Genomic DNA, 27,773 nt, shown 5'->3' with positions numbered 1-27,773 from the left:
CGGGGGTCTTAAGTTATTTCTAATCATCATTCTTCCTCATTTGAATACACTATTGTTAGGGAGAATTCTCTCTTTAGGCTGAATTTCCTAACCTAGTGAGTCCCCCAGCAGCTTTGCTGGATTTCTGGAGTTTGTTTTTTTCTCCTGCCAAGAGTGAGACTCTTTTTTTTCTCCCACTCTTGGACATGATTTATGGTGTTCCTTTGACTGTTAATGTGTTTTATTGGCTATGGGGTCCTTTACTCCATAGGGTCTTGTGTGTTTTTACTATGTGTGTTACATAGCACCCTCCGTGCAGTGACACAGGGGTGTCATAGTGACACCCCACCATAGACTCCATAGCCTGGGACTGACTACTGTCTCCCAGGGCATGTAAAGTCACCATTGGCTTTACTAGTCCCAAATTAATAACAGAAACCAGTACAAACCATCATATTTTGGATGTACTGGTCGGGGCAATTCGATTGCCCTGGGGTCTGTTAGTCGAGGGGGCACGTCTCTGTCCCCCCTGATCGAGTTTTGGCTGGTGGCAGTGGATACTACTTTTTATATTCGACCGCGAATATATACCTATGGGATTTTCCCATTGTTCGAGGCTACCAACTTTAATTATTTAATTCTCATAGCCTCGAACATACCGCCGGTTTATTTATTTAATATTTATTTTCTGGTTGGTATTTTTTGCCAGGCCTCGATTCTAAAATGGCGTTTGTGTTCTCTTCTGTGATTCCAACCAAAGTCGAGCCCTTTGTTCCACTTTTTGGTGGGCTTCTCCACAGAAGCCTCCAAAAGTGGTGCCACTCTGTCTGGGTACCACAGGGTGTGTGGGAGGGGGTTTAGGCACCCTGGACTGAGTTACCTTGGTAACTCAAGTCGCACTCTTGTGTGATTGGCCCAATTGGACCACTTAGCATGTTTGATTGACAGCTAGGCTGAGTGAATGGGGGTGTGCTGCATAAAAGCAGGAACTTCAGAAGTCGCCACAGGACCTGAGAATCCGACGAGGGAGAAGCTGAGCCTACCTACCACGACGACACCACCACCGGTGGAGCCCTGCGGAACCGACTCACCACTTCCCGACGACAGAAGATCTCCCGGCTGGAGAGGCTTCTTCCCATGACTGGTTGGCACAACCAGTTTACCTTCTTCTCTTCGCACCCCAGACCGTCTTGTGGTCGAATTGCCCGTGCCAAGCACCCCGGCAACCGGATAGCCACTTACCACTGGACCGCGAATAAAAGGACAGCTCCTTTTACTTGAGAACTCTGCGGCTGGTTTCTTCCCTGGCAGTGCATTGGACTCCTGTCTTCCTTCCCGACGAGATCCTCTCTTCCCCCGCACGAAGCACCGACTTGCATCCGCTGCCAGGAACAACTGCCCTCGCTGGAGTATTCTCACCACTTTAAGGTAGCGTGTCCGCCAGGCCTCCCTTTCTAAAGATTGCTACAAGGTAATAATAACCCCTTAACCTTCTGGACTGGGCTGGCCGCCTTGACCTTCCAACTGGTCCCTTTGTTTGGTCCATCTCTTTTTGAACCTTTTCAAGACTTTTGTGCATGGCAACCGTGTGATCTTGGACACATTTCGTTTGATCCTCTTAAAGTGGATCCAGCAAACCGAACTCTAACTTCATGGTTTTACTTTGCCTTCTTCTCTTGTTGTGTTCTTGTAAAAGTGTTGGGACCGGTTTCAATTTATTCCGTTTTTCTCTCCCTTTTAAAACAAATTATTAGAGTGCCATCTGCGTTAAGTGCTCACCGCTGTCTGAAAATAAGTGGGGCTTTACTTAAGACTTGTCTAATATTCGTCTAAGGGAGTGTATATCTTTTAGTGACCGTGTTTTTGAATTGCTTACTATTAGTGCCTGTGTGTTTTTCTAGATGTGGTTTTAAATAATTATATCTCTTTTACACCAAGCCCTGGTCAGTGTTTAATTGTTCTACTGTGTTCTTTTGACCTATTATGAATACTCTGTATACTGCCTAACTCTTCTTGAGGGAAGTCTGACTGCTCAGCCACAGCTACCAAGTGAATCTGTGTGGTACCGACTGCTACCAAGTGGGTTTACTGCCAAACACCTGTAGTCTTAAATCTTTTGCAGTGGGCCCAGAGGGAACTGCACAGGTTTCTGCCTAACAACTCTCCACAATCACTGTCCCATATGGCATACATATTGTCGCTCTCTGCCAGCCACCTGATCTGGTAGGTCAGTTCCCAACTAATTGACTGTCTACCTCCTAATCACACCTCTTTGTCATTGGTGATTTTAACCTCCCCTCTCTCACTGCTGCTCTGTCCACTGACATTAATTCATCTTCTCTTAAACACACTCTTCTGTCCATTTTCTGCCTACCCATTCAAATGAAAAATCTCTTGATCTTGTTCTTATCTGAACTCTCCAGCCTCTGATATCTCCACTGTTCCTTGTCTCTCTGATCGCTCTCTTGTTTTTGCCTCAATCTCCGCTCTTGCTTCTTCCTCACTCTCTCGATCTACAAATGTTACTAAGCGCAGGTTTCCCTCCTCCACACTGCCCGTCTACCTCTCTAACCTACACCACTCTCTCTCCTCCTACGCTAAACTCACCTTTCCATCCACTGAAGAAGCCTTCACTAACATTAACACTGCTCTTTATGCCCCCTTCTCATCTCACTACCCTCTTACTACACACACTCCTCAATCCTGCCCTCCATGGCACCTCTCATCCGAACCCTGAAAACAAGAATGTGGAAAAAGCTTTATTTGACTCTGCCTAATATGAATTCTATCGCTCTCAGTTCGTCTCAATCCTCCTAACCTAAGGCCTCCAGAAATCTCAACTTAATTCTCTCACCCTCTAAATCCACCTGCATCTCCGCTACCTTTTTTGCAAATGATCTTGCTCTCTGCTTTGTTTCTAAAATGTCTACCTTTGGCAATACCCTTGCTACATAAGTTCTATCCCTTCCTACTCACTTTTCTACACCCTTACTACCTTCTTCTCTGGCTATTATGCCTTCCTTTCCCCCACCAACCCTGATGATATTCTTGCCCTACTCCTTGAGGCTAACCCTACCTGTGCCCTCACTGTCCCTGCACATTGTGAAGCACATAGTTCCCAGTGTTGCTCTACATCTTGCTTCCCTCTTCAACTCCCCTATTGGACTAGATCTTAACTGCCATGCAAAATTTCACCCTGTCATTCTTCTATCACGCTATTTCAAAATCCTTGAGTGAGTAGTATTCAATCGACTCACTGAGTTCCTTGATAATCGCAACCTCCGGGACCCTCTTCAGTCTGGCTTCCAACCTCTGCATTCTACGGAGACAGCTCTCTTCAAAGCAAATTCATCTGATCCACACGTCATGCTAACCTCCACCCTTGAACCATATGGTGCATTGTTTAGATTGTGTGTTGTGGCTGATCATTATTCATGAGTAGCTGCAGTACATTGGAGGGCTGTGGCATATGTAGAAATGTATTAAGTATTGCCCCGACGTCCCCTTTTACCCTGTGATAGATAATGTGCAACTTGAGCGTCGGGCCCCCCTATGGTCTCATAGTGAGCCACAGTGATGAATTTACCATCTCTGAACCAGTCATCCACTTCAATAATACCAAACACAGCTAGTTCCCTATGCACCCCCAGGGTCAAATGTACTATCCAGACCACCTTTTCTATTGAAGAATGTCGGTTGGCGTGGGGAAGGCCTGGTTATATTTTGCGTGGTGATAGCATAGTTTTGGCTGTGGAAGTATGGATCGTGTAAATCTTATATGGTGCATATCTTTTTATACCCACAATTTCCCAGTAAGACTATTTGGGGTCACAATGGTTCTTTCTAGTACAACCTGTTGAGCATACAATGCCACTTCATACCAGTACTTGGTGTGAGTTGCCTAAGCCACCTGATAGTGTGTTCAAAATCTGGCACTGCAAGGCCTCCTCCCTCGAGCAGTGTGAGGACCTCCCAAGTCACTCTCGCCTGTTTACCCACTCAGATGAAGTTAATCAATATGGATTGGAATTCATTCAAGTAGGATCTAGGTGGTTTAATAGGGAAATTTAGAAAGATATATAGACCTACTCCTACGTCCTGTCCCCTTTCCTCCATGCTTATGGGACATCTCTCCGTCCTGTGGGACGGGACCGGAGCACTTTTGTAAAAAGCATCCAAAATTTTTCCAAAAATGTTGTCCTTCCTCTCTTTCTTGCGCGGGGCCCGGCATCCGGACGTAACACCGCCCACCTTGGCTCCGCATCGCCCATCAGTCCATTTCTCCGCTCGTTCGGGAATGGATGCACTTGCATCCTCGGAAGATTTTCTTCCCTTTTTCCTCTCTGGCTCTCGTTAGCATTAGCAATCATGTGCTAGTCCGTCTATGTCGTTCAAACTAGTCTTCCCAGATTGTTCATCGTGTCACTGTCGTTTCGCGAGGGCGGATCCCCATCCTCTTTGTTTAGAGTGCTTGGGTCCGGATCACCGTTGGGACTCCTGTTTTTACTGCGACTCCCTTTCAGTCCGGGCACTTCAACGTCGGTTGGAGCGGTCGGAGGAGGTGTTCCGACGAACTCCTCCTTCACATTTTCAGGCGTTCATCGATGAGAAGAAGAAACGCCCGGTAAGTTCTTAACTTTTCAGAGCACCCAGGCCAGGGGATACCTTTATGGGTTCCTCTTGGGCCGGGAGGGGCGTTTATCGCTCTGCCACCGGGGTTTGCCCTGAGGTGCCCGTTGGGCCTAATAATTGTACCGGAGTTTTCTCTGAGGGTCTCCGTAAGGGCCCTATGGATACCGGAGCACGCTCCGAGGCCCCTCCTGTGGGGGCTGTTTGTAGACCCAGTTCTACTGGGTCGTGGGGTACCGGAGCTCGCTCTGAGGCCTTTCTGTCGGCTTCCCTCAAAAGTAAGACCGGGGTGCGCCCCGAGGCCTTGGTTGGGCTTGCTGTTACCAAACGGATGTTCGAGGCCCGCGCAGATAAGGCTGTTACTGGACCTGGGTCCGAGGTCCCTCGTTCAGAGGCTAAAGCTACCAACAGTTCTGAGAGGCCTAACGAGGCCTTGTCGTTGAAAGCTTTTTCTCACCGTTCCCACTCTTGCGGTGACACCAGACCTGTTGAGGGGGCAAAGAAGCAAAGTTCTTCTTTTACCGGCAGTGCCGAGGTCCTTCCTTCGAAGGCTAATTTGGCGGTTGGTATGTCACAAAAACATTCCAGGCCTCACAGTACCGGCTCTCCCGAAGTCCCTTATGTTAAGGCTAAAGTTAACACCCCTGATCCATCGACGGGGACCCCTGCCTCACTTCCTCACCTGCCTCAGTTCCCCTCAGATGATGACAAAATGGCACCCGTTCCCGCCACGACTGTGGTGGCCATTTTGGGTGCTACCCCTAAAACTACGCCATCGGCCTCAGATGTAGGGCTTGGCCCCTTGGGTGATCATAGAGTCCCTTGTGCGCATCCTTATAGGCCAGTTTATGACTGGAACGCTCGGATGCCTCTTCCGCACAATGTTTCGCTGCCTGCAGGGTCGGCACTGTTGATTTATGTGGATACATCGGTGGAGGGGCCAGTGTGGCACCCATCCCCGTTAAGTCCCTGGATGTGTCCACCTCATGAGAGGCCTCCTCGGGTTCCGAAGCAGTCCCCGGAGGAAGCTTTTTTTTTTTTGGTAAATTTCGAACGCTTATGCGTACCGACCCCATGAGGGAGTATTTGAAAGGGCTTTTTAGGGAGATATGTCCTCCCGCGCCTCCGGCTCCACCTGTTCCTCCGGTGGTTCTGCCGGCGCCTCCGCCGGCGCCTCCCTTGCCTACGGTGCCTCCCCCAACTCTTCAGCCTTTGCTCCCATTGTCCCCTGTAGACAAGGCAGCGCCCGACACGGTTCAGCAGGATCCTGATCTGTCGGATGACGTACAAGGCGATCAGGACAGCGAGGAACTTCCCCGCTCTGTCAGAGCTTTTCATGACTTCATACTGGACATGATGAACTTCTTAGATGTCCCAGTGCCCGAGGCACCCGCTCCGCAGGAGGGCGTGCTTTCTGGGGCGTTCACCCTGTCTCCTTTGGAGCGTACCGGCCTGTTCTTGCAGAAGGACGTTCTGGCCGAGGTCCGCAGAGTCTGGGAAAAGCCACACTCTGAACTGTTTGTCAATAAGAAAATTGACACTAGATATAGGCTGCATTCTTCGGAAGAGGTGGCCCTGTCGTCTTGTCCACCCCACTCCTCCACAGTGGTGGCTGCGGCCAGCGGCCACTTTGCAGTCCAGGCCGGCAGCATCCTCTTCCACGACAACTACTCAGGTTCTGTGTCATGATCTCTGCTTCCAAAAGGTCAGGGTTTTCCCAACTCCCTTGGAAGCAGATCCATAACCCAGGTTCCGAGTGCCAACCAGTCCCAATTGGGACCTTTTGGACCCAGTCCTGGCGCCAGTGGCACCAGGCTCATAAATATGCCCAGTCCCAGCGCTGGAAGCGCCGGGCTCATAATGCTTGGGTGGACTTACCTTCAGCAGACCATGCTGCTTACTTGCCTGCCAGTTGAGCCTCTGATCCTCTTCTGTTTGGAACTACTTTTCCTGTTGGGTGGGGCTGGAGCCACTCCCTAGATTCAGAACACTGGAACTCTTCTGGAAGGCAGGAACTCTTTTCTTACCAGGAACTCTTTTCTTACTTAGGCGTGGCTGTGGAAGGAGACACCTAAGCACTACAGGAGGCTATTTAAACCACACCCGGTGGATGAATCTTGCTTTGCGTTATTCTGCAACCTCTGCAGCAGAACGCTCATCGTGTCTTCTGCATCCGGTCCTGGGCCTAAGGAAAAAGGCTTACCATCCTGAATCCAGTCTTCAGCAACACCTATAAAGACAAGAAAGAACAGGTTAGCATTCCGGCATCTGAAAGGCAAAGGCTTACCATCCTGAATCCAGTCTTCAGCAACACCTATAAAGACAAGAAAGAACAGGTTAGCATTCCGGCATCTGAAAGGCAAAATCTTACCAACTCTTCGCACGCTCCGGAGGCCTTCGGCGCTGCATCCCGCATCTGAAAGACAAAACAAGGTGCGTTTAAAGACATTGGGGAACTTTAATACTCACGTGCCATTACTCCTTTCCACATCTAATCCAGTGGGTATTCCGGTACCCTGCAGCCGCTCCGAACTCGTACCTGCAAAATAAAAAGACAGTTAGAGCGCATCGTGAAGCAGGCAACAAGCGCTTACTTACGTGCTTCCAGGCGCTTCTATTCATCACACGGGCTCCATCTTCAACTCACTTCAGCCTGCCATCCGCCATCGCCGGAACCCTGCAAAACAAGAGACATCATTACTAAAGACTTTAAAGACATTTGAATGACTCGAAACTTACCGTTCGTGCAGTAAACGACGGACAGTAGTCCTCTGAAGTCAAGAGGCCTGCGCTACCTATCCAGTGAAGAAACTGGTTACAGCACCCTGCCCCGAGGCAGATGGAGAGCTCGGCATTCACTTACCTAAGGTGAGAGCGTTAACCTTTGGGGGTCTACAGGAGAGGAGAAGAGGAAAGAGATAGGGACACCCCAATAACCCCAGTTCATTAACCCCATATTTTCTATCTGCAGACATCTTACTCTACACGTCAGGCATACAGTGCACAGAGGTCCAGCCCAAAGAGCCAACCGGGTGCTACACATCACCTTTGAAGATACGGTAGTCGCCCAGTCAAGACCGGCGCCTCTGCGAGAATCAGGTGAGCGTTACATTCTGGGAAAGGAGGACAAGCTCCTCGACTCCTGTTAAGACGGATTTCTGAACTCTGTCTTGGCGGCGCAGAGGTTCAGAAGGCCAACCTAATTACTTGGAACAGGGTAACCTCTGGACAAGCCAGACCAATCAGGGTAGCGATCGCGGCGGTCAAGACTAGGTCTCAAGAGGGGTGAGGGTGACTGAAAGCCCGCAATGAGCACACAAAGCAAGGACACTTACAAACTACTCCAAACAGGTGTTATATTAAAAATATATACACATTTATTCCAAGGCCTTTGCAACAATGACCGTAGCGAGAAATCACAATAAAACTCTAGTAAACCAACACATACCAAACCAGTACAATATATATACAAATACAAACGAGTCTAAAGCGTTAGATGCACGAAATGTGTAGTCCACCTAGAAGGGGAGGAAAACAGGCAGTGTGAAATAATGATTAGACCCAGTCTGCCTTTAGAGGCACCTAACTAAAAGGAAGTCCAAGCCCTACGAAGAGTGGAGCCTTGTGCTCAAAAGTACCTGCACAAGCTGGTGCCAACGGGCAAAAAGGGGAGTCTCTTCGAGGGAATCAGGCAGTTCAGTTTGGTGCACAAATGAAGAACAGAGTTCCGCGACTCAAGCGCAGCCTCCACTGTGAGCAGAAGCAGAGCGCGAGTATGGAAAGGCGTGCTGTTTGACACAGCGGGGAAAAGCTATGGGCTACTGCAGGAGGGCAACCAGTTGCTAGCTATGCTACTCACCGGTCCCCGATGCAAGCAGACCCAGGCTTCTCCACGTCACTTTCAGTGCTGGCAGGTTCAGGAGAGCAGGGGACGTCTCGTCATCCTGTAGATTCTGCAGCAGCAGAGTTGAGTTAAAGATGTCCCAAACGAAGTGAACCCGCACAGTTTGTTACCACAGCCGGGCAACGGAGCGGCCGTGTGTATCTCAGCCAAATGTACACTACTCACTTCAGACCTGGGAATGCCAAGTGTACGAATCGTGTGAGAGTGACAAGGACTAGAAATACCATACAACCTGACGGCGGTTACAGAGCAAGACTCCTGGGTAGGCTGGTCAGTCTGCTGGATGGCCCAGAGACACTTGCGAAGGCTTACGTGCAGGAGATGGTGAAGATGCCGAGAATAGCTGTCCCCGCTATTCCAAGGGTCGAAGTACCAGTACAGGCCTTCTGGTTCGATCAGAGGTAAAAGGGTTTCACAAAGCGACATCAGTGCAGAGGAGCAGTCCTTCAGCGGGTCACCAGCGATTCCTCGGTTCACAGCCTCGTGGTTGCAGGATACTTGGCTTCTGTATTCCTTTGTTCGTGAGAACTCAGGAGATCGACATGGTAGTGGCGTTTCCAGCCCCCTCTTATCCACGGTTCCCTTCGCGCCAAAACGGAGAGGACCCAATGGGAGATCCGCTCATCACCACTCACACCATACGTGGACCTATCACGGACCACGGTGGTCCCAGGCATTCACAATGCCCTAGACTCTCTGGCACCCAGGATGTGTATTGGGACCAGACATCCCAGCCCACATCCTGGAGGCACACACAAGGCCTGTAGAAGCCCGCGAAAGCATCTGTGTTTCGCGGGACAGTACATGCCCAAATAAGGAAGGCCCCGGGTCGGCTCACCATTCCCGTCCGTGATTCACTTGCACCGATCAGTTACAATCCAAAAAGAGTATCTAGGGTCTGTAGAAGGCTAGAGACCCAAGAGAGCAGTAACTTAGCTTACAGTGCCCTCTTGTGTCATGTTGCACGAAAGCCGCAACATGATAAAGAAACTACGGAAAACGTTTCCCAGTACTGACTGTTTTAAGGGCATGTCAGTTTCCCCGTAAGAATGGAGCGAAAGCCCAGAGGAGTGCGGAAGAAGGCTGCACTTCTCTGGCAAAGTCTAGCTCATGGTGAAAACAACAGCAAAAAGTTTAGTGGTTGCCACATGGAAGGAAAATTACCCACAATTAAGAAATCTTTCCTAACAACTCCCTTGGGAGGAAAATCTTCGCTAACTCGGCCTTGCAGCTCAGGCAGGCCAACTCTGAATTGAAATTAGCGGGAGCTAGCATGCAGATGTGGAAAGGTCTGTTGGAGTTTGAGGAGTTTATCCCGGTCGAGAAGCTGGAAGACTTTAAAGGAGGCCTTTCCGACGCCAGGGTCTTGGCCCAGGATCTGCTGGAGGCTGCGGCTCATCACGTAGACACCTCGGCTCGGGGCCTTATGCTGGGGGTTGATACCTCACGGCAGGCATGGCTGCATGCAACTAAATTTACAAAAGAAGTGGAGGACAAGGTGCTGGACCTTCCGTTCGATGGGAAGGAGCTCTTTCATGCTACAACAGATATAGAGCTCACCAAGACGAAGTATAGCACTCAGACAGCTAAGTCCTTGTCTGTCCTGGTTAAGGCTCCTTTCAAAACCCAGAGATCGTTGTCACAAAGTCGACCTTCCTCTGGCTTTAGGGGCTTCATAGACCGCAAGTCTTGCAGAGTGGATACCCCTACGGGGAATAACCGCCGTAGGCAACAACGGGTGCGGTTTTTCTCCTGCTCCTCAGCCTCCTCCTCAGGTTCAGGTGGCACCGCCATTGATAAACCTACTAAATGAGGGTTTTCCATGCTAGCAAGAGACCCCGATGTCATTGGGAGGCGTGGCTGACCATCACAGAAGACAGATGGGTCTTGTCAGTCGCTCGAGGGGGCTTCCTCTTACCTCTACTCCCTACCCCACCCCTCAACCCTCCTTTTCAGCTGTCAGGCTCACCTTCCCTCAAAGCTGAGGTTCTGAAACTTCTGGACCTCAGAGCTGTGGAACCCGCTCCCCTTGGAGAGCGAGGGGAGGGCTTCTACTCCCGGCTGTTTACGGTGCCCAAACCCAACCAGGCTGGCCTACGCACCATCCTAGACCTTTCCCAGTTCAATCTTTTCCTACCCCAAGAGAAATTCAAGATGATCACGCCCAGCCAGATACGGTGGTCCTTGCAGATGTGAATTGGCTCAGCGTTGTGGATCTTCAGGATACGTACATGCATATCCTGATTTGGAACCCACACAGGAGATATCTCTGCTTCTCTTTGGGAGAGGAGCACTTCCAGTTTCGAGTGCTTCCTTTTGGCCTCAGCTCGGCGCCGCGTGTCTTCACGAAGATGATGTCGGTGATTGCGGCCTATCTTCGTCTCCAGGGTATCCATGAGTATCCATATTTGGACGACTGGATCTTACGCAGCCCTTGTCCGCTGGCAGCAGCAGGCAATCTCCAGTCTCTCCTTCAGCTCCTGTTCCATCTTGGGCTGCCAGTGAACTGGCAGAAATCTTCCATGGTGGTCTCGCAGGACCTGATTTTCCTGGGTTTTCGTTGGAACACGATCGACTGCAGAGTGTACCTGACCGGGGACAGAATGGCGGATCTGTTAGCAATGTGTCAGTTGTTTGCGCAGTCAGAGAGCATGTCGGCCTGGTGGTTCCAGAGGCTTCTGGGCCTCATGGCCTCGTGCGTGCTGGCTCTTCCTCTTGCTCGTCTCAAGATGAGACAGACCCAGATGGGTCTTAGGAGCTCCTGGCGTCAGGCTGTGGACCCGGATTCCAAGCTGATAATGATTCCGGATTCCATGAGAGTGGACCTGGATTGGTGGTCTTCTCTCAGCAACCTGTCGGTGGGTGCTGGGTTTCAGGACCCAAGCCCCACGGTGATGATCACGACAGACTCCTCCCTTCTGGGGTGGGGTGAGACGTTAGATCTTCTTCAGGTTTTGGACCTCTGGTCGCCTCAGGACAAGCTCCTGCACATAAATCATTTGGGTCTTCTGGCGATCTTCCTAGCTCTCAGGGCGTTCAGACAGCTCATTGCCAACAAGGTGGTCCACATACGCACGGACAATGTGGTGTCAATGTATTACATCAACAAGGAAGGGGGAGCGAAGTCCCCCCCCCTCGTGGACCTGTCCATCCAGATATGGGAATGGGCCATGCGTCATGGGGTCTGGCTGCTTGCAGTGCACATCCGGGGCCAGCTGAATGTCACAGCGGATGTCCTCAGCCGGCGGTCAGTGGTCAGCTACGAGTGGGAGTTGAAGGCGGAGGTCCTCACATGGATTTCCTTGCGTTGGGGCACACCGGAGGTGGACCTCTTTGTTACGGCGGTAAACAAGAAGCTTCCTCAGTATGCCTCCAGATGGGTGCTGGGAGCCTCCTCTCTGGGGGGATGCTCTCGAAATTCCATGGCACAACATGAGCGCTTACGCCTTCCCGCCTCTGCCTCTAGTCCATCGAGCAATTTGGAAACTGAAGAACTTGGTGAACTGTTCCCTTCTACCTCATAGCCCTGTGGTGGCCGGCCAGGTTTTGGTTCTCAGAACTTCAACACCTGTCGGTGTATCCGCCAATCAGGTTACCCGTGACCCCAATCTTCCTCAAGGGGAACAGCAGATGTGGCACCCCTCCCCACAATCGCTCAGCTTGGCGGCATGGTGCCTGAGTTGAAGTCTTTAGACCATTTTAACTTGTCTTCGGATAACATGCGTATTATCCAGGCAGCCAGGAAACCCTCAACCAGGTCTCAGTACAGAAGTAAATGGCTCAGGTTCTGTTATTGGTGTTTGGGAAAGCAGGTGGATCCGAGGGCGGCTACGATTGACACGGTGCTGTCCTTCGTGTCCTCCCTAGCAGAGTTGGGTGTTCACGTTCTGTCATGCAGAACTTACCTTTCAGCGGTTTCGCTTATCTTTCTAAAGACCAATGCTCTTATTCTCTGAGTAACCCAGTGGTTAAGAGGCATTTTGCAGGCTTGACACGCCTCTACCCTCCGGTTCGTAGTCCGCACCCGCCCTGGGACCTAAATGTAGTTCTTATGGCGTTGTGCCATAAACCCTTTGAACCAATGGCCACGGTTGACCTCAAGTACCTATCCTGGAAAGTGTCCTTTTTGGTCGCTGGTACGTCAGCGAGGCGGGTGAGTGAGCGCCAAGCCTTGTCGGTGGAGCATCCTTTTTTGGTCTTTGACAAGGATAAGGTAGTCCTACGGACGAATCCTGCTTTCCTGCCGAAGGTGGTAACTGAATTCCATCTGAATCAGTCGATCTCCCTGTCGGTCTTTTTTCCCAACCCTACCTCAGAGGCAGAAAGGGTTCTGCATTGTCTCGATGTCAGAAGGGCTCTTAAGTTCTATCTGGACAGAAGTTCTGAGTTTAGGAGTTCTTCTCAACTGTTTGTGACTTTTGGTAACCCTCTGGGTAAGCAGGCGTCTAAGGCGACTATTTCTCGGTGGATCGCCGCCTGCATTACGGAATCTTTCACTGTCCAAGGGCTGAAACCTCCTAAGGGTATTCATGCACACCTGGTCCGGTGCAAGGCAGCCGCGGTTGCTTTTCAGAAATATGTCCCCTGGGAGTCCATCGCTAGGGCAGCTACTTGGGCCTCCCCATCTGCTTTTTGTAAGCATTATTGTCTTGATATGAGCTCAAGAGCTGATGTTCAGTTTGGTCAGGCTGTGCTCAAGAACCTTTTTCAGTAAGGGGTATTTCCAACCACCTGTAGTTCCTGTTAGGAGTGGTTGGGAATCTCCCATAAGTATGAAGGAAAGGGAACGGGACGTAGGAGTATAACCAGGTTACTCACCGTAGTGACCACCTTACTCCTAGTCCATAGTCCCCTTTCCTCCATACACCCGCCCGCCGTCCCCTCTAATAAGGTTCCTCTGTTATTGCTAATAGGTCTCTGATCTGGCAATAGAAAAGGACTGATGGGCGATGCGCGGGGCGGAGCCAAGGTGGGCAGGGTTACGGCCGCATGCTGGGCCCCCCGCGCAAGTAAGAGAGGAAGGACAAAATGTTTGGAAACATTTCGGATGCTTTTTACAAAAGTGCTCCGCTCCCGTCCCACAGGACGGAGAGATGCCCCATAAGTATGGAGGAAAGGGGACTATGGACTTAGGAGTAAGGTGGTCACTACAGTGAGTAACCTGGTAATTTTGGAAGGTCCACCGTTATAATGCAGGATAACAGTGGTCTACTCCATTGCACTAATTTAACTTTCATGGAGAAGCTGGTTGCAAGGTAGTTATCCCCGAAGAACATTTGTGCACTTTTCAGTTTCACTTTGCAGGAAAGGAGGGAAGACAAATCTGACCCTACAGCAAACGGAGCTCCTACACACTTCAGGGGGGCAGTGGTGGTGTCCGGTAACATTTTCGACACAGATGAACTACCAAGATACTCAGCATAGGACAGCCGACAGAGAGCACTTGCGTGTCCAGTACTGTCGACTATCCTTAACACAGCAGAGGAACCACTGGTAGGGGCGGCGATAGGAAACAGTTTATTTTTATGGTGGATTCGGGAGTGGAAAAATCATGTCTAAAAGAAGGCAGGTTTCCGCTTTCTAATCGGACTTTGGAAATGCAGGGGTTCTCTGGGGCAGTGGTCGAGGTTGTGTACACTGAAGAGTTAGAGTTAACAGTGGGGGGTAAACGTTATGCGCACCCTTACTGTATTACGAAGACTCGCCCATTCATTTGTTGGGAAGGGACCTTCTCAGCAAACTCAACATGACCATATCTTTTACAGAAAGAGGAATAGTGTGCTCTACACCAGGAATATGCGCAGTACGTGCCATGTTAATGATGCACACTCAAGCACATTTTCCACAAACACGCGGCATACCAGTGGATCCAGACATGTTCATACAAGGGCTGAGAATATTAGCGAAAGTAGTGCCAGAGTTGAGAAGAAAGGAATGGAGAGTGCCCTCAGAGTTTATTTTCCGCCCGATCACAGACCCACAAATAGTGCCAGGATCAATAGTGTCTCTAGATATACATGCAGTGCAGGTGTCACCAAAGCGGATAGCAGTAATTGCTATGGACATGCAGGGGTGCCAGTGGAGAACAGTGCTGTGCATCAACACCAATATGGCCCTGTGTGATTTAACAGATGAGGAACGTTTCATTGACTCAGATGAGGATGGAGAAATAGTGATGGAAATAGCAATCCCCTGTGATATAATGATCCAAACCAGAAAAGTGCCGCTACCCCTCATGGTGGTTGTTAAAGCACCACCAGCATATTTTGAGGACGACATGTCCCGGGTGCCACAGGAATTGTGGACCACAGGCCCTCATGATGTAGGGCTACTACACAAAGTAACACCTGTAAAGATAAAACTCGAGAGCCAGTGGCCATTTTACCCCAGGTGAAACAGTACCCCCTATCTAGAGAGGCAGAAGAAGGAATAAAAGAGACAATATATGCACTAATGGTGCAGGGAATAATAGTGCCATCCAACTCACCCTGCAACACTTGCATTTACCCGATTAAAAAAGCGAAGGGAGGGGCGTGGAGGATGATCCTGGACCTACGTCCCCTTAATGACGTAATACAGAAAGAATTCCCTCTCGTCCCAAATCCTGCTTCAATACTATCTAGCATCCCAACACAGGCTACACACTTCACTGTGGTGGACTTGAAAAATGGTACCTAACGGCATTCACATTGGGAGGAAAGAGATATGAATACTGCAGACTACCAAAGGATATTGTGAGAGCCCCAGTTATTTTAACAGAATTTTGCATGAGGACCTTGGAATTACACACACAACCAGTACCATAATTCAGTACGTAGACAATTTGTTGGTCTGCGGTAAAGATGAGAGAGTGTGCAGGGAAGACTCTATCGTCCTGCTGACCCTGTTTGCACAAAAAGGGTATAAAGTAGACAAACAGAAATTGCAATATTGTCTAACGGAGATCTTAAACTTAGGCCAGCTAATATCAAAAGATGGCAAAAGAATAATACCTGACACAGCAGCAGCTATAAAAGCAGTAAAGGAACCTAACACAGTAAAGGAAATGCAGAAGTTTCTCGGTATGTGTAATTACTGCCGATCCTGGATACTAGATTATGCAGCATATACAATGCCCCTATTGCAGGCACTTAAGGAAGCGCAACGAGAACATTCTCGGCTATAATGGACACCAGTAATGCACACACTCAAAGAATTGATATCAACAGCTCAAGTTTTAGTGACACCTGATTATGATCGCAAGTTCTACCTGTTCTTGCACAGTAAGGGAACACTCATGACCGCAGTACTGACACAAAAGACATTGCTAGGGCATAAACCTCTGGCATTCTACAGTGGCACACTAGATGCAGTGATGCAGTGATGCAAGGAGACTTTGCTTGCGAACAGGCTCTTGCAGGTGCCGCGTTTGCCATTGAGAAGAGCTCTACAATCGTGATGGGATGTTCCGTCACATTATATGTAGACCACTCCCTATTTGCAATATTGGAAAGATCAAAAAGCATGCTTACCACACAGAGAGCAACAGCATACGAGCTAATTATATCCAGTACAAACATTCACATTGTGTGGTGCAAGAGTGTAAACCTTGCCACCTACATTACAGAAGCATGCACAGTAGAGTACATGCAGCAACATGATTGTGCTCCATACAGGGGATAGGATGGTGACACCCCCACAGCCCATGAAAATGCACTCACAGAGGGAGAAATATATTTCATAGATGGTTTAGCGTCTATAGATTCTGAGACCGGATAAAGACACGTAGGGGCAGCAGTGGTCCGAGTGGAGGATGGGGAGTTCGAAGTGATAGCGAAAAAAAAATTACCACCTCACTTCTCAGCCCTAGCAGCAGAACTAGTAACGCTCATAGAAGCATTACATACAGCTAAAGAGTATGCAGTAACGATCTATACAGACTCTGCCTATATGACAACTGTACATGGAGGATTAGCAAGATGGGGAAGGAGGGGATTTCGAAGAGCAGATGGGTCCCCAGTCCAGCATGCAAATTTGCTAGGAGAATTGATTGATGCACTAAAAGAACCTACAGTAGTGGCTGTTGTGAAATGCCAGGCTCATACACAAGGTGATGACGTCATCTTTTTGGGAAACGCAGCAGCAGACACCGCCGCCAAGGAAGTATCTTAGTTACAAAAGGGCCCAACAGGTGAGTACATACTACAAAAGGTAGTTGAGGAAGAGCACCCAAATGGTTTCAATTCGTTGCCAATTTCACAGATTATTGAACTTCAGCAAGATGAAACAGTTAAGGGAAAAGAGATGTGGGTAAGAAGAGGGTGTAGCCAGTCATCCACTGACCTTTTATGGAGACAAAACAGTCGTGGGAAGGTGGTAATGCATGTAAAACTACTGGAATTAGCATTCCAACAATTGCACTTTCCCGCCCACAATGCAAACACATTATCACAGACATACAGGAAGACTGTTTTGCCCCAGGGCTACAAGAACAAATTACAAGGCTAACAGTAGAATGTGTCACATGTCAAACATATAACTCTGGAATTACATTACAAACATTGAGAGGGACATTGCCAAAACCAGAAGGGCCATTCTGAGAGCTTCATATAGACTATGCAGACATGGGAGAGAGATGCAATGGGTCCCAATATTTGATCATGGTTGTTTGCCCATTTTCACAGTGGGTGGCGGCGGGACCCTGTACCCACCCAGACGCACGATGTGCTGCCAAATCTTTAGTGAGGGAAGTTTTCCCCGCTGGGCATTTATGTCATTCGGTGCGACAATGGGACACATTTTGTAAATGACATGTTCAAACACATAACAGCAATACTGGGTTTAACTCACAAACTTTGCACGATTTATCACCCGCAATCAAATGGAGTTGTGGAAAAAATGAACGGACTGCGCAGAAGTAGATTGTCAAAACTGTGCCATACACTAAAAAAGAATTGGTTCTACTGCCTACCTTTTGGCCCTGTTCGAAATGAGAAATCAGCCCAGTAAGGACCACCACCTGTCCCCCCGTGAGATCGTGACGGGTAGGAGAATGCACACAGCCCACTCCCCTTTGCGTAGGCAATCAGATGCACACAGAAGTGCTACAATATTGGGAGAAGAATTCCATGAGTATCTGACACACCGCACAAGAGCAGCGCGAGCCATAGCAAAACAAATCACACCCCCTTTCACACAAAATATGGCCACAGATATGACCACACCAGCCACAGATAGCCCAAACTGCCAGCTGATGACAGGTGACATGGTATATGTAAGGAGCTTTGTATGCAGATGGAACAGGCCTAGGTTCCATGGCCCCTACAAGGTAATATACTGTATGCCCACTGCAGTGAAAGTGCAGGGCCTACGTTATTGGGGTACACCTAACCGATGTGCGAAAAGCTCACAGGAGCACAGTGTGTGTAGATGAGGAAGAGTGTGAACGAACATAATACACAGACGTAGTTGGTGAGAAAAAGAATTACATAAACACTGGACCATGGAAAGAAGGCAATGTGTAACTTCAAAGAAATGTTCTGAGAAAAAAAATATAAATATACAAGTGTATAAACGTTAACTATTGAGTATTAACTGTGAAAAAGATAACGATGTATATAAATATCCGGTGAGATATTGACATGTCCCTATTGTGTGATCTCAGTTCTTAATTTCTCTTCTGTCTTTGTTTTATTTTCTCTTCTTCTGTCTTTCTCAAGCCCCACACGCATAATGCCACCTTCACCAACTCCTCTTCCTCATGGGGAAAGACATGATGAGGGGGAAGGGAGGAACGCGAAACGAAATGTATTAAAGTATAAGTGTAACACGTAGGGTGGTAGAGGTAACAGAAAACCTAGGTTGTAAATAAACAAAGTGAAAATGTGAATGTATATGCTTAACAAACGCTTATATCTTATTCATTAGGAGCTACAAGGGCTATGGAGGGGGCCCCAGCGACAACCAGCAACAGAGTAGATAGAAATAGAAGAAGAACCTATGCACAGTGATATTCTTTTCAACATTGTTCGGCCTGGTGCTGTACTGGGCTATCGCCTTCATTTCAATGGACATGAACGAGGGGCATGGTGGGATAAAATCAATCAAAAAAGAACCCATCTGATATAGGATGGCTTCAGGTTGATTTGGGCACACGGAAGCCACAAGAATGAATCGCATAGCAATAATGGCATCAATGATGAGATTACACCTACCACCTCAGCCCCCCACTTCAATTAATCTGATTTTAGTGTCTATTCAATGAATGACTGAACGCCCTCATAACTCACGTGGGTGTAGAACCACCCATATCCAACCACAATGTCAGTCGCACAAGTCTCACCACCGGATAGTGTAGATACCAGAAAGGAGGACAGTCATAACAAGCACATGGCCGACCGCTATCTTAGACTATACACAGAATGGGAGGAAAAAGAGAATGACAAGATGCTCCAAGACAATGAGGGGGGCGGTAGTAGAAGAGGGAAGAGGGGAACACAACAAGAAAGATGGGAGGAGCATTATAACTTTGGTCTTGCACAGTGGATGATCCCCAACAGCGACCTCAAACAAACAAATGGTACGCTGACATGAGCAACACGGCCAAAGAATCAACAAATGAGTTGTTACGTGTGCTCACTTATACCCCATGCCTCAGGTTCTCCTAAGGTATTATTGCCACAAGAAATTCCATTTGCAGAGGCACAGTGCCTCCTACATCTCGCACTATGCAGAATCAAAAACATGTTTCAAGCACACACTGTTTCGTTTGAAGTGCTACAGAACGAGCAAACATGTTACTCCACACCGCAAGGGGTGGTCTGCGTAAAGGAGCCTTTTTGGTTACAAGCAGAAGCATTGTAAGGACTGTCCGAAGAAAAACTATCATGGGTATAGGGAACATATGCTTCCATATGGACTGAACACATAGCAAAACTCACGTGGGTGGATTTCAGCACTCGAGAAGCCCTTCAAGTTACAAAAAGACATTCCATATGAACTGTTTCCATGGAGGAGGAAAAAAGAACATGGGAGAAAACAAGAACTGCAGCAAAATTCTCATAATACCCGACATGAAGAAAGGGACAGCTGCAATGATGGATATATACAGGGTTTGCGGCAACCTGGCGTACTTGCACCTCCTGCAATCATGGAGGGGCACGTGCTCCCTGGCATTGCTGCATTCTGCCCTGATGGTGATCCCAGAAAGTCCTAGCCAAGGAGAAAAAAAAAACAAATGGTGGCACCGAACGAACTGTCCCGGACGCTGACTGAAGAAGTTCCTATGTATGTCCTAGCAGAGGAAAGCCTGTCGAGCACGGTGCAGAGGAAGAAAAGGTCATCAAACTATATCTCCACTAAATCTTCAGAACTTTTGGTCCAGATTCCCGATCGATTCCGGTTGTTCAGTTCAGTCGAGACATTCTTTGCGTCTCTTGTTCCCAGCATCCAGGCGAGAGCAAACACAAAATGGCTTCAGATTAGCAGATGGCAGCTGATCGAACTGGCCAACGACACAGAAGAAGGGTTCAACGTCATCAAAGTGGAACTCAGAGCTTTACGACTGATGACAATGCAGAACAGATATGTGCTAGATTTATTAACAGCGATGGATGGAGGCGTTTGCCAAAATATCGGGAGCGCATATTGCACATTTGTACCTTCTGTAGAGGCAGACAACGGGTCACTTTCCCATGTCATAGCAGCAGTACACGACCTTGGGGAACGCATGAATGGACAAGGGAGGAGCTCAGCAAAGCACCTGGTGTGACAATATTTTTTCTTGGGTACCTTCATGGCTCGGGATGACAGTCAAGTTACTAATACCAGTCATCGTTTTTCTGCTCCTCATTTTTTGTGTGCGCCAGTTAGATCTCAGGTGCTGTGCTGATGCAGTACCCAATGGTGTGTTAATGATGGTGACAATGGGCTGTGCAAATGGAGTGGCGCAAATAAAACACAAAGCAGAAGTGCAAACAGGAGAGGAATCGGAACCAAAATATAGAATGACTGCAATATACAATACAGGGTACATAGATAATTTGTATCATACGACCATAAAGGAACCAAGGGAATTGCAATGGTATAAGGAGATGTGGGTAGATCTGGAGGGAGATGGAGGTTGTATTTACATGACTTGCACCCCGGATGAGTATGCTACAAGAGGGGAAAGCCTCAGGGCAGTGTGTAGCGCATGGATGCCAATAAAGTGAACTCCCGCATGGTATGAAACAGTAGCTGAGGAAGAACGAAAGAGACTGGGGGAATTACAGTATTGGTTACATAAGTAAGGAAAGGGGGAATGAGTGGGAGGAGGGGGGTCCCAGCACCCCCCCCATCCATTGAGTCAATGCACACTTCCTGGTTGTATTATTGCGTGGCTGCTTTGGGCACAGGGCACCGGCCACAGGGCACCCGTGCGGGAATGCCACCAGTGAACTGTAGCCCTTGAAGCCAGCCCAGACTAAAACCCATTAGCACTCCATCTTGTGTGCCCACCAACTCTTTTTTATTTTCCCATAATGGCAGGCCAGCCATGAAATTAGAATGCAGGCCTGCAGCTCTCCCATCAAGACGCGCACAGCGACCGAGCTACTCCCATCACCTCCTCCCCTCTGTTATCCTGCGACCGTCCGGTTCTCATGGGAGACTGGCCGCGCAAATGAAACAAAACATCACACTATCTTCTGTCTTCCGTCTTACCTCAGTGACCCGACCGTGGCCCAGCTCAAGGCCTGGCTGTAGAGAGTCGTTCATCTCTATAAACCTGCCCTCACCATGCAGACCCAGGCCATCAAGAATACCACCCCCATACTCTTTGAACATGCCTAAGCGACTGATAATGACCCTCAGGAATGTAATGGTTGTCCATGTTTAAATTCTCTTTTTTCTAATGCAAGAATGGGTTGTTCATGAACTTCTTAAATGTATGTGGAGTATCAAGAAACTTGCAGTAAATGACACACCATCCTGTTGTATGCGATGCATATAGATAAAGCATGACCGTAAGGGTCCATTTGTATAAGCATGAAATATAATACAATATAGTTTGATGTGTGATAGAAGTAGATTACAATAACAGAATGTATAAGGTAATATAACCTGCTCATACCAGCACAAGGCTACCTCATATTGAAGCTCAATGTGTGTATGTGTGTATATATATATACGCCGAGTCGTGTTAAAGCAACCCAGCATTGTGCCCCGAACAGTATGATCTCATTTGTGATAATGGGCGTTAAGGCCTACATGTAAAAGAATTCAGTAATGGACTGTTTAATGCGGGATGCAACATTTGTGTGCAGACCTAATCCACCGCTGTAATTTATGTAATCATGAGAGCACCCAGTAATGTAGTTATGACGTGTTTATAGGTGACCAAGTTATAATGCAATGATTGTGCACTAAAAACCTTATGTAGATCCCATCCACTCATATAACACAAGACTGCACCTTGAAGGTGTTGTTAGATTCCTCCCCCTGCCCCTCATTGTACCATAACAGATTAGGAGACACTTAATAATGGTATTTAGACAGCTTGCGTCTACTCTCCGCAGCAAAACTTATGACCATTGTGGTATGTGCCTTTTGTGACCTGACCTTTCTATGTGTAATCTAGCCCTTAAATCTAGCGCCCTCCGTTGTGTACCAGATGGGCATTCCAGACCACACAATCGTCTCAAAGCCTTGGCCCCTTAACAGTATATCTTATAGTATACTAACACATTGTTAAACTGTCCATCAGTAGATCTTACACCAGGCTCAAGAAATGCACTGTTGCCTATGCCCAATGATAACTAACGTAAATTTGAGAAATGTCTTTCTTTTGGTGTTAAGGTTTACAGGTCGTAGAATTTGCAGAACATGATAGATTGTAGTATTGGATGAATGGGTATTTGTGGCCACAAGGGCAAATGTTAAGTAACGAACAATATGTATCATCCTGAAAGCTGCCCGACACTGCATGTCAACCCGATGAGCCCAGCTCACCGATTGACCGGAAAAGCATCATCACAGCACCACGTGAATTTGCACCAATCACAGCGCACCAACCCTGTGGCACCTATATGTGCCAGTCCCTAGTGACCAAGCCCAACTCATCATGTGCCCCCAAGTCCTTCCCTCTCCTGGATGATGCAAAAGCTGTATTAAATCGACTTGTAACATGTTTTCTGCAGAGCGCTCTCGGCGTGAGCAGAGTAGATTTTGCTTACCCTACTTTAGATAAAAGATTTTTATTTCACACGCACTTGGTCCTGGTCTCATTCCCTTCGGGGGTACGTCCTATTTGACTCTTATCAGGAGAATTAAGTGCATTTTTGGGGGCTTCTCACTTTCAGTATGTAAGTGGATAGGCTGACGGAGGTACACTTTTTGGCATGAGTGTTGTTTGATCATTCACTGCTGCTTCTGAGCTTTGAGAGGAAAACTCAACAACCAAAGGTGGGGTTATGGTGGTTGACTACCTTCAATCTGCTTTTCCCTGAGGTAGGTGGCTTTTGGAAGTGAAGCCAGAGGAGTGTTTCCGGATCAGCACCCCCTTCCATTCAGAGTAAATGCATGGGCTCGTAGATGTACAGACTGTTGTCTGTGGCAAAGCAATGGCCCTGTTAAAGGCATAACTGCAGCAAAGCAGACAGGATATTGAAATAGGCAAGGACAGGATTCTGGAACTGTACACCCATGGTACTAAATTGTAGTGTTGAGGGAACAAACGTAAATCATGGAAATATTTGGCATAGAGGTTGCGGTACCGTTGCAACAGATATAGGAGTAAAGTCGAAAGTGGGGTTCGCTGCTACCAATAAGGCGGAGCCGATGTTTGTAGCTATCCCAAAGTAGAGGAGGCCAAGAAAAGACTGTGCCGATTGTAGGATTTAAATTGCTGGCCAGAATTCAGACTGATAGTTTCCTGCTATTGGGGGTCCTAGTTCACCTTGACAAAATGGATTTGTACGGCTATGCTCAACCAGGCTTAACCTTATGCATCTCCATAATGCCTTGGAATTGGCAGCTGAGATTGTGGCCCTGCTAGCTCTCCTGGCCCTCGATTCAGAAAAATCATTTGATTCCATTGAGTGGAGCTGTATGTTTGAATTGTTGTGCCAAAGGTGGCCTGGACTGGCATTTTTGGGATGGTGGTTGTTGCTTTAGCAAGCCTCAATGGCCAGGGTCAGAGTAAATGAGCATCTGCTCGAAATAATCTATTTGGCCAGGGGAGGAATACAGATTATCTTTATGCGTGGATGACCTGCTTTAGCCTGGAACTTTGCAGTTCAGTTACCTGATTGATGGAAATAATAAGTGAATTTAGCAGGCACAATGTCGGAAAAAGAAACCAAAAAGAAGTTCCAGCCAGGGAGGAGTAACATAGTGATCCCCAGGAGGTGCCTTCTGCGTGTGGGGGTAGACAATTTTGTACCTGGTAATACAACTGTCAAGAGGCCAATCCGGTTTCCTTAAGTTTAACATGACTGAGGCTGTTAAGGAGGCTGTTAAATTTGAACTAGATTTTATGCACTAGAAACGCTTGCTGACCATCGTGGCTAGTATGGCATCTTACAAAATGGCATAGTTCCTGCAACTTTTCTATAATGCACAGAATATTTCATAAATACTTTGGGATGATATGTTCCACAAGATTGAAGCAAGGGTTATTACTGGGCCGTTCCCCTGGTGACAGCGAATGAATGGATATATTAAGTGAAGTTAGACCCCGTATTTCGACATGAATTGGATTGCATCAGTGTTTTGAGATTTAACTCGGTTTTCTAGTGGGGGGGCAAACCTTAGGCGATCCCACAAGTCCGGACAGCAGTGGAAGTAGTGTTGCAGCAGGCTAGCAAATGTGTAGGATAAACGAAGGCAATCACACTGGCTACCCCGCTGTGTAAGTATATTGGGTTAATGGACATGGAGGAAACTAAGCAGCATCCAAAGTTGAGAAAGCAATGAGAGGCGGCTTTGGGACATAATCCAAAATGAGTGTGGTTTCCAGAACCTAAGGGAGGTTGTTGTGTTCGGACTTGCAGAGTTTGATAAATATTTATCAACTGAGATATGCTCTTATGCTTCAGCTAACTGATGCCTTCGATATCTCTGTATCCCTATATGGTGAGTGTTCCATCATCTTGTATCAATGTCAAATTAAAGTCCACCTTTGGAACTGGCATTGTCACACTCCAGGCGCTGGATCTTGGGCGGAGGTAGCACAAACTCCATCCTCCCTGTAGAAGCAGTGTCACCTGCAGATATGTTACACAGGGATGCTGAGACACCGCACTGGGAAGGAGGGTTACAGGCATAACATTTGCAAGCATTAGTCACTTAGCTCTGGGTTCTATGCATTTTCGTTCGTCAACTCCTGTGTCTCTGCAGGCTGTCCTTTCAGTTACTAGTGTCCTTACAGTCTGGGGAGAAAAAGAAAACACCATCAGATTCTATGCGTTATGCTCGGGTTCATTCGTTTCATGCATGTTAGTCCTATGCCAAAGCAAAGAGGGTTAGGCGTTCCTCAGTGCATGCGATGGTTAGTATCATGAGAAAACCCAACACTGGTTTCAATATCGGTACATTCTTTCTCTAGCAGGAAAGCGTCAATGGCCGCGTTACTTATCTCGTCTAAAGTATCTCGCACTCAACAAAGGACTTAACTTTTGCCCGACCAATACCTATGATTACTTTGAGACCATTACAAACCTATATCGTTTCTGCAGAAATCTGTTACTTAAGACATTTTTCTTAAACACAAGAACTTTATAGGCGGAATTATACATACTTGCTTTCTGTCTATTTAGTGCCATCACGAACTCCATCCAGGAGGCATTTTTTGCACACTCAAATGGGAGACCATTTATAACACGAACAGATTTACAGATTATACATGTAAATTGTAATCCCCTTTCTTTTCTTTTCCTTCTTTTTCACTGCTTCCATTGTATTTGGACTTAGAATTAATTGCCCTTATAAAGTAAACACTTGCAAATTATCAAAACTATTCCTGAAGATCTCATATTAGTTTTTTTCAACAATTTTAAGTTCCGTATTTTTTGTATCCTGTCTCAACAGGAATCAAAAGTGTAATTGGTGACTTTGAACTGTGGGAATAATTTACATCATTTTCTTGACAACAACCAGCCATTAAACCCTTGAGGAACCACCAACAAATAGGCAGGGAAACACGTGCCGGGAACAGGCTGGACATTACAAAGTATAATTTTTGTTAGAACAACTTCTAACCTCTGTGGAAACGGATTAGAAATAAACTATAACTCTGTTACAAAAGACTGAATTTTTAAAAATTTTTTATTTCATCAAGAATTGCATTGATGTTTGAATTTGAATGACTCTATAATTCAAATTGAAATTATTATTGAAGCAACCCTGAAATAAAACAAAGAAATGAAGGCTAAGAAAATCAAATTAACTGTCTAATGTAACAGTGATTTCACCAGAAAATGTATTTACAAAACAAGGTATTCTTTGGATTGTTTTTGTTCAAGCGCAGGCTCCATCCAGGTCTAGTTCACTTATTTTTCTAGTTTCTGTCTCTCTACAGTCTGAGAGGTTTAGACCTTTGTCTTGCTGCTTGTACACATCTAATTTTCCCACAAGAGCAGCGCTGGAATCAGCCAAAGACTGTACCTGTCCATTCCCATGCTGCACCTACAATGGGGACAATCATGACATCTACTGTGGTTATGGGCCTTCCACAGCTGAGCTGAGGCTGCTACATACTGCCTAATGGTGCTAGAGGCTTGTCTGTTTTGCCTGCAGTATCATGGCTGCCTATTGGTCACGTTAGACTTAGTGACCCGGCCCCTGACTGGCATTGCCTTATTGACATCCACACTCAACACACCTATGGGAAAATGGGAGGCTGATGTTGACAAACCTGGCAATGATTAGAGAGAGGCACTGCATTCCTTAAGAGAGATAGCCTACTGCTCTAGGTTCTGCCTACAAAGGGTATATTGCTCAAATCGTGGGCTACACAAAATGTGAATTGAGAACAAGTGCCGCTTATCATGTAGGTACGAAATAAGGGCACCCAAGTGGTGGGAGACTATTAAAGAGTGACGAGGGTTGAAGGTGAGCACCAAAACAAAACTGAATCTTACTTGGATTTGGGTACAACATGTCTCCAGATAGACAAAGGTGTGTTTGAACACAAGATTTATAGGGGCCATGAGGGACATAACCACCTTTTGGGGCAAGCATTAAGTTCCTGACTTGAGACGTGTAATGAGGGAATGGACTGGGTGAAGCAGTTGGTAGAGGCACTTTGCCAATTCAGAGGCAGGTTTGAAAAGGTGCAGGAAGTGGGATCATCTTGTTTGATTAAATCCCAAAACCTGAATGGCTGTGTCATGGGTCTCTGAAGGGCAGTCTGGGGTGTGAAGAAATTGGTATGGATAAGACACCACAGACTTTTACAGCTATGTGTTCACTTGGTAGTGGTGAAGGAGTTGAGATAAGGGATGGGCTCTCTTTAGGGAGAATAGGTTTTAAATACTGGTACAACTCTGATATTCCCGTTCTTACTTTATGCATGCCCTGAATTATGAAGAATAATGATTTAAGACTGAGTTTTTAGAGTGTGCTCCTATTGTTTTTCATCTTCCTCCCTTATGATCTTGGCTTGATAGTAGGCTACATTCCACATTACTTTTCACCGGCCATCTTGCAAGCCCTAGGATGACACTTTTTCTTAAGATTGTTGGGATGATTTTATGTGGGTTTGTGTGCATGCAAACATATAACTGGACAGCATGTGCCGGGAGCTGTCTCTCTCCTCACCAACTTGAATTAGCTGCCAAATTTTTGCTAGCAGTGGCGCAGATCTCCCCACTTTTGCCCTGACTTTACTTTGAAGACCATAGACCAGGTGCACTCCTTTGCGAGGGAGTTCGATAAATCCAGTCTACTAATGTGCATATTCCATGGCCCCTCTATTAAAGCAAAAGCCATTTAATTGATTGAATGTGCCAAAATGGGGGCAGGAGAAGTGTGCACTTTTGCACAGAGGGGAGCATAATACCAGCCTAACATGCATGGTAGGCCTAACATGCATGGTAGGCCTACTGGAACCAGTGTTGAGCCAACTACACGTATTTAACAACGAAATCTTAGATGAGTTGGCAATGTAATTCATTACCCTTGCTGTGTTACATAGTGTCATTTTGTCTACAGTGGTCCCACATGAAGAAAGCTTTAAATGGGAAGTCTAGTTCAAAAGGAAAATGAGTCGGTCCTAGTTCTCATCACGCCTGCTCTCTGCCAC

At 47.3% G+C, this 27,773-nt stretch overlaps 1 protein-coding gene across 3 annotated transcripts in view; it reads left to right on the top strand.

The window, feature by feature from the left end:
* Window positions 1-27,773, top strand: part of USP47 (ubiquitin specific peptidase 47) — a 2,970,466-nt gene that overhangs the window by 1,045,977 nt on the left and 1,896,716 nt on the right. The gene's annotated exons all lie outside the window — the stretch shown is intronic.

Source organism: Ambystoma mexicanum, chromosome 11, assembly GCF_040938575.1.
Source record: "Ambystoma mexicanum isolate Mex_15411 chromosome 11, UKY_AmexF1_1, whole genome shotgun sequence".
Lineage (NCBI taxonomy): Eukaryota > Metazoa > Chordata > Amphibia > Caudata > Ambystomatidae > Ambystoma > Ambystoma mexicanum.
The sequence above is the reverse complement of the archived record's forward strand: the minus strand, read 5'-3'. Positions and strand labels throughout refer to the sequence as shown.